The sequence below is a fragment of the Bombus terrestris genome, chromosome 8, assembly GCF_910591885.1.
Source record: "Bombus terrestris chromosome 8, iyBomTerr1.2, whole genome shotgun sequence".
NCBI lineage: Eukaryota > Metazoa > Arthropoda > Insecta > Hymenoptera > Apidae > Bombus > Bombus terrestris.
Window position 1 is genome coordinate 4,525,185 of NC_063276.1, and position 13,665 is coordinate 4,538,849.

The 13,665-nt window shown below is 36.1% G+C and overlaps 1 protein-coding gene and 1 long non-coding RNA gene across 3 annotated transcripts in view; one reads left to right on the forward strand and one right to left on the reverse strand.

The window, feature by feature from the left end:
* LOC100643453 (GAS2-like protein pickled eggs) overlaps nt 1-13,665 on the forward strand; it is an 88,193-nt gene that overhangs the window by 57,223 nt on the left and 17,305 nt on the right. The window lies entirely within an intron of this gene.
* On the reverse strand, nt 10,883-13,389 carry LOC125385546. Its single transcript, XR_007224955.1, has 4 exons — nt 12,192-13,389; nt 11,903-12,102; nt 11,779-11,833; nt 10,883-11,635 (listed from the first exon to the last, which is right to left on the reverse strand). It is a non-coding gene; the product is annotated as an uncharacterized LOC125385546 (long non-coding RNA).

The following is a 13,665-nucleotide window of genomic DNA, read 5'->3' on the forward strand; positions in this document are numbered from 1 at the left end:
GCAACTAAGTGATTGCGCATTTTATCATTAGGTGGTAATAACAAAATTCGCAATCACTTAGTTGCCAACCCAATAGCTGGTTGAGCAAAATTAAATTTTCTCTTCAGTAGGTTACTATATTGTCGCTATTGCAGTATTCAAGAACACTGTAGTTCTTTAAATTATTTATTTCTTTATCTTCCTCTCTTTGCACTGTTCTCATATACAAAATTATTTATTGTTTTATACACTAAATTATTTAATTGTTCGTTTATACTTAGCCTTATGTTTAGAACGATACATTGGAAAGATGTGTGTTAAATAAGAGGAAAAATAAGAACACAAACTCTGCCCAGCTATATTAAAGAAAATGCGAAATTGCATAAAAATTCTTCTTAACAAACGCGTTAGCAAATTCCACTGTATCTCGTTTACGATCAAATTCCAACGTTGCTACTGTCTGGACGCATGTCTCTAGCGTCTGGATGTCTCGATAAATTCGAGAATCGGGCAAATTGGACATCTCAGAGTGGAGGAAACGGAAATAAGACGATCTAGGAGTTAGGGCGTACGCGAAGAGAGCGAACAGCTGAGGTTGGAGCACGCGGAACGTTGCGCCGCGACGTATTGATTGCAGAGACGCCGGCGCCGCGACGCTGCCCTCCGCCATAAAACCTGCGCCGCGGGGCGTCGTATTTGCGGGAATTCACCTGTCCTCCACGCCATCCGATACCAACTGCAAATCGGAAACCACGAAAGTAAGAATATTCCACCGACCGACTTGCTTTCACCTTATTTTCTTACTCTTTACACCAAAATTTCTTCCATATTTCTTCCTATTGTCGTCTTTTCCGTTCCTTTGGAACTCGAGCGAGGAGATACGCTTGGCAAGGAAGAAGGAGGAATAATAAAAGCACGTTGGAAACGTGCCTTCTATTTAACAATTGTAGGTGACTTCTGTGATATTTTTTTAGATTCGTACCATTGGAAAGGATGGGTCTTTCTTCTTCTTCCTTTTTTTTTTTTATATCAGATTGTTCTAATATAAAACTAATTAAAAATAAGAATATTCCAGCGACCGATTTCTTTTCACATTTTTTTTCTTATCTTTGTTAGACTGAAATTTCTTTCATATTTTTCCTTATCATCGTCTTTTGTGGTCTGTTGGAATCCAAGCGAAGAAATACTTGGAAAAGGTGAATGTTTCTTAGAACGTGCTCTTGTATGGACTTCGGTTATCAACGTTTCGTAATTTCTTATTTACTATTTATGAGCGACATTTGCTGGCACTGTGGTAGATTTTTCTAATACCAAATTAATTAAAAAGAAGAATATTTGGTCGATCAATTTTCTGTTGCTGTCTCTTCTGTCTGCCTGTGACTGGGATTTTTTCACGTTTCTCATCTGCGGTATTTGTTGGAATCAAAGCGGGAGTAAGTTTGTAAAACTGTTATTGATTATAACATTAACAATCTGTCAAATGCGAGTTGAAACGTATATTGAAACCTTCTTACCGTAACTTTTGGGACGTTAAACAGTTGTACAGATTATTTCACCTATACATAAAAATGGTGATCATTAAAAATAAATTTCTAGAGAATCTCAGACTTCTAGAAAGGAGCACGTTAAATATATTGGAGGACTCGGGTACTGAAAATTACAAGAAGGTTGCGTACTTTCCAGCTAAGAAACTTCCACTTTAGGTTTGAGAACGCACGGTCTTACATTCTTAAAGAAGTCTGAGCCCGGAATTTTGTATAAGAAATTTACCGTCGAAACTTTGTTTACGATTCCTCAATGTACCATACGCGTGGGTGCAGAATTCGAGGAATCTTGTAGAAAGAAACTTGGTTGAAACACGCACATCTCACAGTTTGTGTCTTACAGTTTTCTAGAAACCTTCGACAACATGTAAGCCAGAGTGGTCGTAAAATTACAGTAACTCCAATAATAAATAAAGAATTCAAAGGTGGAAAGAAGAACGAAAGATCTTCACGAGTTTGCCAGACAAACTTCCAAATTTTCCTTCTTATAGGATTTTCGATCGCCGAAAAATCTTCACAAATTTCACGTCTGCTTCGCATCTACTTCAACAAAATCTCCTAATTTTTGTCGTCTCATTTGAATCAAAAGAGCATAAGAATTAATAAGTAAAATAAAAATACGTAATTTACGTGAGAAGCCAATCATCGAGTCACTGATTCGTAATTGATAACTAAAAATGTATCAAAGTATCTTATCGACTAAGAAAATATTTTTGGTATACTTTTATGGACATTATACTAATGGAACCGATAAAATTTTCATGTTACCATCGTCTACAATTCCACCTAGTGGTCATTTGTTAACTGCGCGTGTTTTTTGCCTGTCCAGCGTTTACAATTATCGACTAATTAGTAATTATACAGGTATCCATGAGCAGCGGCTCGCCTTTAAAATCAATCGATTATAAAACCGGTATGTGTACTGGATATTTTCCTGTGATTTGCATCGGCTATCGTGGCTGTAATTATTATCCATTGACCATGCCGGTCGAGGAAAACCCTGAAAAGATTACATAGTGCGATTTCTTTTTAATGTGTCTTTTTCTTTTGTAGTTCTACTGTTGTATTTTTCTTTCTTTTTTCTTTTATTAAAAAAGAATAGAAAAATAAATGTCGTTCGTGAAATTATAAAACCAGTTGTATAGTTATATGTGCATCTATGTAGTCGAGAAAGGATCAAGAAAAAAAAATAAAAAAGTACGTTTGCGTAAATTTACGACTCTTATTTCATCAGATTTAAGCACGAAAGTGTAGACTTATGTTAACTTATCAGAGATCAAAATATGTACCACTGATTACGATTGTTTATTTTTAGACATCGAATATTTGCGAAACAGGCAAATAGTTCGATGGAAAGCGCAGAGATTTCGTTGCACAGAATATTCCGAACGGTATTTCTGAGGAAACAAGTGGAAGAGATAATTTTAAATGGAAGATGCGCAAAGACCGTAATCTTTGGAAAATAATGTATACACGAATTACTCCTTTCTGAGAATACCAATTTCGAAACTATAATACTCGCAGTCATATCTACTTTATTATTCCGTGAACTTTTTTTCCGTGGTATCGCATAAATCACTATATTCTTTTTCCAACAGAAGGACTTTTAAAATCAATATTAAGTTTCTTAGAAATTTATTAAACAAACGCTATTGCAAGTATCTTAGAGAAATATTGTTACAAAGACAGATACATTGAATACAAGATACGTTAATTTTATGAAGCATTGTGATAATTTAATTAATTTTATTATCATTATTATTAAATATTAATATTGCTGAACATTTAAATTAATCAAAAATTACCAAGCTATACTTTAGCACGCACGGACTAATATTTTCAAATATTTTATCACGGATTAATTTGTTTCGTTGTTTCGACGCGTGTTCATTTAAAAAAAAAACCATACTATAAATATACCATAAATGTTGTTTCAATGAAAAATCTATTAAACGCTTAAAATGAAGGAAAATTACCAAGCCACGTCAAACATGACATTAACAGATTAATTTTTTACAATAATATCTTTGAATAAAGTTGCGATAGAGTTGAATGTTTCGTGAATGGTTGCTTTGGTAGAAATGTCGTCTAGAAACCGTATTAATTAACTCTTGCTACTCTCCATCGTAACACATAGCGTGGTAGGCGAGGTTGCACGAACGTGCCCCATTGTACGGGATCGATCGATCGGCAATCATCGAGAGGAATGCACGGACAAGTACTTGGCGATGTTTTTCACGCAATTCCACTGCGTTGACATGGTGTTTCACGGAAAAAGAAGTCGAGATTCTGTTGAAGAGCTCGGACGTGCACGTGACACAACAGACGTTTCATTATATTTCTTCTCTTCGATTAATGAAATGGTTATCTGCCCTTGCAAATTTTATTCCATGTCTGGTCTAGTCAATGTTAATCATTATTCGCTTTTCATTCCAACAACACCATAAACAGTCGTTTAATAAAATCGTCGTCTGCTCTGGCGAATTCTATTCGATGTCTGGTGTAGTCAATCTCATTCGTTGTTCTTGTTTTCGTTTCGAATAAACAAGATCGTAGATGGCGAAATATCAAACTCTTATATTTTTCAATATTTTATGATTTATAATACATTTTTGTTTTTAAAGGATATCAAACCTTTTGCTGATTTAGAATTTGATTTAGAATGTCAGGATAATCGCAGGAAATTTCCTTCGTCATGGAAACTTTTTCCCAACCATTCTGAAGATTGGAATATCATTAAACCCTCGGAAGCTTCTAAATTATGGCAAATATATACATAATAATAAATATTATTAGAGGTTGGTTGGAGCATTGGCGGGAAAGGGCGTAAAAGTCGATGATGTTACAATTATAACATTGTAATATATATTGTAATTTATTATTATTTAATATTAAATATTATAAGTCATAATATTTTGTGATAATATTTAAGCCATAAGAGTAGAAAATACATGTACAATGATATACAGAATGCAACGTTATATTAGAATACTAAATATATTAGGTTGTCCGAAAAGTGTCTTTCTTCTCCAGACACGTCTTTTACAACGATGCATCTCTATACAAAATTAAACCTAATCTGTCGAACGTTGTGATCTTTATTTTGATAGAACGAAATGGACCATACGTAATTCGGTAAAATAATATAAAACGGGAAACGTTGTGCATCCATTATTTCCTTATAAAACGAAAGAAACTTATCGGACGACCTGATAATTAAAATAGAAGAGAGTAGAATTAGAATTAGAATATGATGTGGCAAAAAGTACAGATATACCATATAATTACGACCCGTATATTTTTACGTTTAATAAATATAAGTTCGAGTTGAGTTGCCTATGGTCTGTGTGAAGTCCCACTTTTCATTCTAATTCTAACTTAGCAAGATTATGAGGGTAGGGAAACAGGTTTTGTGGTGAGAATAGCGCATAAGATGAGACAAGCCAAGATATCGTAAATACGGACACGTAATTGGAAGCTATCGAAAGGCGGAAGACGTGGATCACAAGGAAATAATAAAAAAGAAGTGTAGCGAAATTGAAAATACAATGGGAAAAAACGACACAGGTGTAGGAAAAGGTTGGAAAAACTCAAATAAATAGATATTACTATATCCTCCAAGCTTTGAGAGATATCGCGCTTTCTATATCCTCCTGAAGAATCGAACGAACCACCCCAATTCGAAATCCTCGTCGTACAGTCGCAACATATCGCCTGGAGATATCGACAAAGCAGCCATCTCCACGCGTATACTTTCAATTTTTACCGCCTCACAGAGAAAGCAAGCATACAAAGAAGAAGAAGAAGAAGAAGAATCGAATAGGATCGTCGGTTCGTTCCGCTCGCGCGATTTTTACCAGCCGCAAAAACCGCAACCCGGCCATGGATAACAAAAAGAAGGAGGCGAGAAAGAAAAGGGTCGTGTGGGCGGGCCACGCCTTCGCGTTCGTACGACTTTTAATAATCGGGCCGATTTATCAATGCGCCGCGGCCCTAATTAGTAAGCAGCGCCGTTCTTTTTTCAACATGCTCGCGTTCCACCTTCCCTTCGGGGCCTTTCTTCGCCTGGATCAACGGAAGGAAGGGGTTGAACGAGCCAGCAGACGAGCAACGAACCGCCATTTTTTACTCTTCCAGTTATCGTCGCTTCTTAATTAAAGGATATCTTCCTGGGATGGGTAGAGACAACTAATTGATTTTTATTTAATAGCGAGGTTCGTGGTTGGTGGCTGCTGACGGGATACGGCTGAGGGATGTTAAACGGTTCGATGATTTCTGACGAGTTCTTCTAGAGAGTTTAGGGTGCTTTTTTATTTAGGGGTATTGTGTCTTTTGTACTTAATTGGGAATCTGAATGTTGGGTGTTTTAGAAAGAAACGTGTTGCTTGTTACGCGTTATGATAATCTGCTTTCGTTGTCTTTCTAATTTACTTGTCAGCTCTATCTCTAAAGAAGACAAATAGGAAGTCTATTTCTTTTTTTCTTTTTATGATAAGTAGAAATTATGTGCTTTTGACGTTGTAAAGGCTACTTTTTATTTGTTCCCCTGGTAGGAGTTCTTTTCGTTCTCTCAACGATACATGGAACGAAAATTTACAAATTTTCCTTACCCATTGAAATTGAAAAAGATTCTTCAAACGATACGCTTGTACGAAACACACTGTACTAAAATCCAAACTCTAAATAAAGATATTAAAATTCATGTAAGTTTTTAACAAATTTAAATTTGGTATGTAGACAGATAAATTAAATTTTAGCTAAATTTCAATTCAATACTCGGTTTAACAAAATACAAATTTTTAAATATGTACGTAATTCAGCGCATCGTTAATTTCAAAGATAATTCTAGAGGTCCAGTCACTTGTTCAGAGACATATGAAACACGTAAACAGCTGATGGAACAAATGGTCGCACGTCGAGAATATTTATCAGAAGCAGAAGATAAGGCGAGAATGATCTAAACGGCCAGCTGAAAAAGCCAGATATCCGTGCAGTATACTTTTCTCGGTGCAACTGCGGCCAGATTGTACTTTTCTTATCTAAAAGTTTATCCCAACGGTGTATGTAGGAGGACAAAAGTTCCTTTGTGCACGTCGTTCAACTGGAACAAAGATTTTTTACCGGCCTCTGGTCTCGTCTTTTAATGTGCCATCCCTGAAAAATAGGTCGATGTTTTAGCGAAGTAGGACGTTAAGTAACTTTTAGAGAAAACGTCGAACAAAGATGCCTGCAAAGCTGGGATTATTTTCAATTGAACGTATAACGCTTAATATCTGGGACAAGATTTTCTACAATGGTGGGAAAAATTTTGTAGAATCTAACGCAAATCTTAGAAATTTCTAAATTTCTAGATTCTTGAATATTTAAATTTCTATGTTTCTTAAAAATATCTAAATCCCGAAACGCACAGAGATTCCAAATTCCTAAATTTCCATATTCCCAAATATCCAGCTTCCTAAATTCTTCAATTTCTACACTTCAAAACTGTCAGGCTTCTAAATTTCTAAGCTCCTAAATACACGGAGCTTCTTCCCAGATCCTCAACTTTCCAAGCTTACTAAAATACAAATTTCAAGATTAATAAATCACCAGTGAAACATCCACATCACCGATAATACACATGTACTTCTTTATCCTTCGTCTCAACGCAAGCCCAAAGCCATTAGTGAAACCGCGCTATGTAGTGGGGGGACCGTGCTCGCTATCGACCTTGAACGCCGCTCGATCTCACGCGAGCTATAACGAAACGTAAGTACAAACTCGCAACGACATGATCGATGTCGTTCGGACTATTCCTTCGGGACTTTCATTCTCTCCCCGGAAAAGAAGCGGCCGCTCATTTTCATGATCAAGAATCGCAATCACGGAACTAAGCATCGCTCGCGGTTCCTTCTCTTTCTCTCTCTCTCTTTCTCTCTTCCCACGAGAGCTTCCCCCGATCATCATGGGAAGATCGGCTGCCGGCGATAGCGGCGAGATAGCGATCGAGATGTCGACCGTGGAGGTTCCGTCACTTTCTCCGCCGTGTATACACCGTGTTAATAAGTGTTGGGGACAGTTTTTTTTTTCTGGAGCGCGTCGATGTGACGTAACGATAGAGATTCATTTGTCCGTCTGTCAAGTATGCTCTCTTTGTCAGAATTGACGTTGAATATCGTCCTTTCTTTTCATTACGCTCTCCTTTCGGGTGTGCGTTTCGTGTGTGTTTGGACACGCGTCTGACAGACTGAAAGTCGAGAATCTTTATATGTCGATGTTTATTTTGTACGAGTTTAAAGTAGCCATTTTTTGGCTGGAAGATTCTCGTTCGAGAGAAATGTGGACAATTTTAGGAGAAACATAGGAAATTTGGGGAGGTTTTATTTGAATTAATATATCCTTTATACGCTATGTGAGTTTGGTTATTTATATTTATACTTTATGTACTTTATTTATATTTCACGTCAGTTGAGGATTAGCGTGTTCGTAAGATGAAATAAATTTAAAGCGGGAGGCGTTTCACTGCTGTACTCGGTTGGTACGATAGTGACCTACAGAATTCCACGAAGTATCTTCGATTTCGTAAGTATCGTCGAAAGAATTTTAATGAAAGTTATCGTCTGTCGTGTTCCACGAGAAAGCGGATAGTTCAAAATCATAAAATAATGAAACAAGAATGATCAACTCTAGATGGCCTTGAGCGATCGATTCATCATGGTATATTTGCAAAGGTAACGAAACCGCGACGAATCTTTAATGGAATAGAATTGAAGTCTTTCTTGTTTAACGATCTCTAGATTTTCCACGATTTTACACGTGTAAACGTGTTACGATGATTATCGGTGAATAGAGACCAATATGGCAGGCTCGTTTGTTCGACAACCTTTCGTATCCTTGTCGCGATGGTACTTCCGCGTGTCGACGTGTCCATTAACATAACAACGGCCGTGGAAAACTAATCCCACCGGAATTTAAAAGGAACTTTCCTTCCTTTGAAGTCTGCAGTCTGGTCACATGACCTCGCGTTTTTTCCTACGTGAAATGTCTTTTTCGTGCACTTACCATATTTATGATGGTCGCCGTACGAAGTCTCCTTGTGACTTACAGCCTTCTTAATTAGAGAAAAATGTATTTTATGGTGCTTGGAGGTAACAGTCGAAAGAACGAAAAGGTTAAAGTTGAGTTTGCTGAGAAATAGGAAGACTTGGATTCGTCCAAATCGTTAGGACCTTACGAAAAAATAATATAATATAATGGTAATAATTAATAATCGATTTTGTACCGAACATATTAGTATAATAGAAAGGGAAAGAACGAAGGAAGGAGAGTTTGTTAACTCGTTCAACACCTACGCACACACTAGTAGCGAATTAATTCCCCGATTTTTCTGCCAGCCGTTTCACCTTACTCGCGGAATTATTTCACTTCCGGTATAAATCGCGCGATTTGTTTCGCCCCGTTTCATTTCCTGTTACGACACAATGCATGTACATTATATTTCGTATTAGCGATAAGAAACGCTAATGATGTTTATAAAGCTAAAATTGTTAGGAACTTAAACTACATTATAGAGTATTAAAAATTTATTTGAAATTTTATTAATTTTATCTCTTAACTGTTAGTACCTGAAACGTTAAAAAATATTGTCGCGATTATGATCGTTTCATATATTTCAAAGACACTTGTTTTCTCTTTTTGCTCTGTTGTCTTCATATGTAGAAATTTACGTGAAAATAGTATAATATTTGTAAAGAATTATATATACATAATATTTAATAACATAAATGCTCAAAATTATTTATATTTTTAATGTATCAGATCCATGTAATCGCAGTTGGAGGGGTTAAAACAAAGAGTTAAAACAAAGGACGAGACAGAGTCACCAGAAATTATTCTCAGATTCGATAAATTTTCCATTTGCGTCACGATTCGAGGGAAAGTCGATGCAACGAGTGGACAAAAAAGAAAAAATGATTTCACAAGAAAACGGAAGGCAGAAATTGACGGTAATGGCACCGGGTAATTCCTCGTATAGCCAATAATTACAATTTATGCGATCTCGTGGTGTATAGTTGTTGCGATAACAACTCGGGATTCGTGCATTTTTTCCATTAGCTATCGATCGTTGCTGATGGAAGCTGTCAATGTCAATGATCTTAACTAGAGCTTTGTGAAAATTGAGAAACTAATGCGCCTTTGAAGGAAGACCGACTAGAGCAAAGAACAAAACTCGCAAGAGAGTTAATGCGCAGGCTTGTCAGATTTTCCCCCTCGTGGCCAGAGAAGGAACTAAAAAAATTCACGCGTAGTCTTTAATTTCTGAAGCATTTCGAACATAGGTTATGTTTCTTCAGGTTGCCTGACAGGTGGTTTTTTTCTGATAAAATTGACGAGTGGCTGCTTATGATTAGAGCGAGCTCTCTCTTTGATAAGTCTCTTTTGATCCCAGTACAAGATACAGATAGAGAAATAGGATTTAGAAATTCTTGGAAAGGTTAGGTTTTTGATGATTTTTCGTATTTCATTATACCTACTGCTATATTTCCATATTTTATTCTGTTCATTATATTCGTGAATAATTGTTATTAAATTATTTAATACTTATATTTCGTGCATTAGATTTTTTTATACATGCAGAAATATTTTATATATCTGGAAATCTCTGATATACAATTCCATCTTATTATGATTAGCAAAAAGTCAGATTAGTCTTACTGAGTAAAAAAAAGTAAAAAATTAAAGTAGATTATTGATTAAATTTAAAGATTACAATAGCTTGGTAATTTTATCGATTCCATAATTGAATGTTACCACCACAGAAATAAATTTACCATCTATTCCTCAATTTTTATCTACCTTATCTATGAATGGAAACCTAAATTAATTTGCGAAAGTAGAATTCAAGAATGCTCCACAGAATTCTTAAATGCCTTGCAATTCAGCGTGTTCGTATGACAAATTCGGGGATGATTAGGCTTGCCAAGCACGAGGCTTCTCTTTCTATACTTACGTATTTCCAAACGATTGCACCGATAACGAACCGTGTTCCGTATCGTTGGGTTAGGTTCTGTTACGTAACCCGTGGCGGCCTTGCATTATAGCATCATAACCATTCATCCTGTCCGCTCACCTGCAATGCGCCACGCTGTGTGTTCCAAGCGATACACGAAACACAATGTAGGTACCGACTAAATTGTGGAAACTATCACCGCAGTCTTAATGTCAATGACACTTGAACATAGCCAAAATCTTTAATTTCTACAATTTCTTTTTAAACTTAATTAATAAATTTCATTACTTCTTTTTACGAGTATGTTACTAGACATCTAGGAATAAGGACATTTTTCAAATATCAAACCCATAGATGTACCAAAGTTTAGAAGATTTTATAGAATGCTTTTATTTAACTTGCATATTCTGTTTTTCAATTGTTGAAGCAAGTGGGCGTATTTGTCATGTTAGTATAATTTTTATGTGACTGGTGATTTAAGAACGTACAGTAATATACTTAATAAATTAATAAATTAAAATTAATTAACAAACACTGAGAAATTGATTTCTTGTTTTACATACGACGGATTGAAACGAATGTTACCAAGCAGAAAACATACAGCCTAGAAAGTTACCGAGTCGTAGACAATTGGTGTGTCGCAAAAGCAGAGTAGGAAACGTCCACGCCACGATCGACGCTATTAAAAATTAAAACCACTGTCGCCATACGCATCCAAATAAAATTCTCTTAACCAAAAATTCCATTCAATTCTAAACACAATTAACAACAATTAACTCCAATATCGATTATTATCGACTTTGCAATTTGTAATACACTATTAGCTCGATCAAAACGTTGTTCGTTAACGTTAAAAGCATATATGATGTCCTTTCGTGGGTTAGCATAATCCGGTAATTACTATGGAGTGGACACATCCTGTATGGCCCGCGTGAAATGAAATATTTGGAACGAGAAACGACGTGACGCAAAGTGACCACGTCAACAGGAACAACGTGTACGCTTCAGGAATTCCAATCGACTGTTTGCGCCGATGATTTATCGTCCATCGTTTCCTTTTCCTCGATTATCGTGCTTCACTTTTCTGATATCTGTGCTTGGACAATGATCCCTTCAGATGTATCTGTAATTTTAATTAATACTATAAATTCTTAAGTTATCTCTTTTAAACACTCTGTATAAGACAGTTCAATAGCGCCGTTAAAATTTAGTGTAAGCGATTTGCACGAAAAATGAAGTACAATTTGCTGTTCGTATCCTTCTTACTTTATACTGCGTGTTTCAAAATGGTTAACCAAAATGGCATTCCAGACCACGCCCCCTACAAAATGATAGTTTAGAATTGATACATTACGGATATATACGAGTATATATACGCGATGATATATACATATGATGTACATATGTACATATATACTTATGTATATGTATTTATTTATTTTATGGCTTCGTAGCTTGGTAAAAAGTCTTGGCTTACATATAGTATCTAATTGTCATTCATTCCCATATCCAGCTCTTAGAGCACTAACATATCCAAAGATTCTAACCTATCTATGCATCTAATCCAAACACGTCCGTCCTTTCTGATATCTAACATTACAATTAAACATATATATCTTTATTTCGCTTAATCTATATACATTATCTTATACTTAACCTATATACCGTCACATATTTACCATTGGCTTACAATTAGTTCCATATCTATATTCTTATACTTTTTCCCTCAAACCTCTCAACCAGCTTATCATTAACATATCTTTTTTTCAAACCGCTTCACTTATCCTACTTTCTACTTATCATCTTCCTCTCTTAATACGCTAGAATCTAACCTGTAGCAATCTCAATAAATGCGATTGGGGTTAGGTTGGGGTTATGTTATTGTATATAAGTTATGCTATAGTACAAATATTTCATCGTATCTGTAACAGGCACATCTGTTCTGTGGTATATATCTATTCATTGCTCTTATTATATTTAAATGGATCCTATAAAATTATCATATCTCTTTATATTTCGTATTTTAGAAACTTCCTTTCGTCTGCCACCGTAAAATAATTTTTTCCGGGACTACTTTTTTAATAATATCCCCCAAAACATGAGTTTGCATAGAAATCCGCAGTCTAACCATAATCGATTATCCCGGCAGAAATTTGCACGAGGGGTTGCTCACCGTGAATATCAGAAAATCGCCGCGACAAGCATTTACACAACGCGGCGTAAATCATTCGCGGGGAAAAATGTCATTGGCAGACAGAACAGCAGGGGGAAGGTTGAATTGGCGGCGCGAGCGCCACCACGCTCAAGAATCCTGAACCATGTGGATACGGCCGATCCGGCGATAAATAATTTTCACCGTTCCGCTGTCAAAAGCTCGCCCGTGGGTGTTCGCACGTAAATGATATATATTTATCCCGACCGATTCGCCGCCGCGATAACACAGCGTAATCAATAACGCAGGCGACTTAATGCGCCGGGAGAAGAAAGTCGTGGACTGGGATAACGGAGCTGCGCTTGTCTCCCCAAGTGATTCCAGATAATTGGTTCGAGTCTTTTCTCCCAATTTTTTCGCGGTCTCGTTGTAATTCACTTTGTCTGTATTCTTAGACTCGAGTGTACGAAGTTTGAAACATGGGAAACGAGCTTGGTAGATGAACTTTTACCAGTTTTCTTAATTCTACGTGTTTTAGTTTAAATTTAGTAACTTTTTTGTTGATTGTAAGAAATTGGAAGAGACACAGCTCATCTGTATATTACACGTTAGCAGTAGTACGAAAATTTGCTGCATACATTTCCTTTTGCATTTGAGACTTTCAGTCTTAGGTACATGCTCAACCCCTAAGTAGTGGTGGTCAATTTTGACTCAAATAGAAATGCCTTTGAATAAAATGGAGCATTAAAAGATAGGAGATTCGTAAATAAAGAAATTACATCTAACAGTTTGGGAAATCATATGATGAGTTAATTCGTCTTACAAGTTAAATATCGCAGACAAGCATCAAAACCAAGTCAAATTTTCGATTCGATAGAAATTGTTTGCTTGTAATTTTCGTTTGTAGCTGAGAAGCAATTGCTCGTGAGTTACTATATGACAATTGACAATGTTTAGTGTCCCCTAAACTGTCCTAGGGAATTTTTGATAGGTTAAGTGAT